Source organism: Sapajus apella, unplaced genomic scaffold (genome assembly GCF_009761245.1).
Source record: "Sapajus apella isolate SASKATOON/1434 unplaced genomic scaffold, GSC_monkey_1.0 scaffold2, whole genome shotgun sequence".
Taxonomy (NCBI): Eukaryota; Metazoa; Chordata; class Mammalia; order Primates; family Cebidae; genus Sapajus; species Sapajus apella.
Genome location: NW_022436942.1, coordinates 64356376 through 64357491, shown reverse-complemented (window position 1 = coordinate 64357491; position 1116 = coordinate 64356376).

Here is a 1116-nt window from a genome sequence, read left to right as displayed (position 1 = left end):
ATAGCATAGTGGAGTTGTAGGGACCTGAGAGCCATCTAATCCAACTAAACTTCATCTTGCTAATCATGACGTAAAGTCCAGAGAAGCTTAGTATCTTGCCAAACATCATTAGGAGACAGGAACAGAACACAGGACTTCTACGCTCTAGGCCTAGGGCTGTTTACCACCGCACAGAGGCTATTGACAGCAACTACCTGAGGGCCTTAGCTGAGCTGGGGAGAGGGGGAAGGATTGGACCCAATTTCACTTCTCAGTGACTGGTTCTCCATCTGGTGTGGCTGGGTGTCAGAGAAGCTTCTCTGCAGAAGCAGCCACAGGCAATGACCTGGCTGACCCTGGCTAACCCGCTTTGAATGCAAGAGAAAGTTGATTAGGGTCTGATACTCCTGCCCGATCCACTGCCTGAAATTCCTCATTAACGCCCCTATTTGGGGATGCCTCTCTAGGATTCTACTATGTAGAAAGTGCATACCCCTGGAGCAGCCACACTTTTCCATCTGCTCTGCCTGAGCGCCTTGGGATTCCAGCAGGTCCTCAGAGAATCAAGCAGAAAACATTTAGGGGTGTGGTGGGGTGACGGGAGAGAGTGTAGAAGTGAGGACTTGGGTTGTGGGACAGAACAACTCAAGCTGTTGTTTAATACTCCTAACCACCATTGCTGCCATTGCAAAATGAGGAAACTGAGCCTCTGGGCCTGGTCCCTTTCCTGGTGAGGGGGCATTTGCTTTTCTCACTTGATAGTCTTGGCCTGACTTTTAACTTCACTGAGGCAGCCTGGGAAATCCAGGCTCTTTTCAGAATTTCACCTACCTCTGACTCCCCTCACAGATGTAGGGTAAGGGTTTTGGGGGGCACCACACCTGGGAGCAGGAGCTACTGGGAACAGGGGCCCAGGCAGAGGGCCAGGTGCTCCTTCTGGCCATTTCTGGGGCATGGAAGGCCTCTTAAGGGTTTTATGCTCAAGGCTTCATGTTGCCCCTGGCCAGAGTGTGCAGCTGGTGCTCAGTGGCAGTGAGAAGGCTTGAGGAGGGGGTCTTTGCAAAGTCAGGGAAAGCCCTCTTTATTCTTGTGTGATTTCAGGCGGTGGCGGGGGTGGGGGTGCAGGGGAAAGAGAAG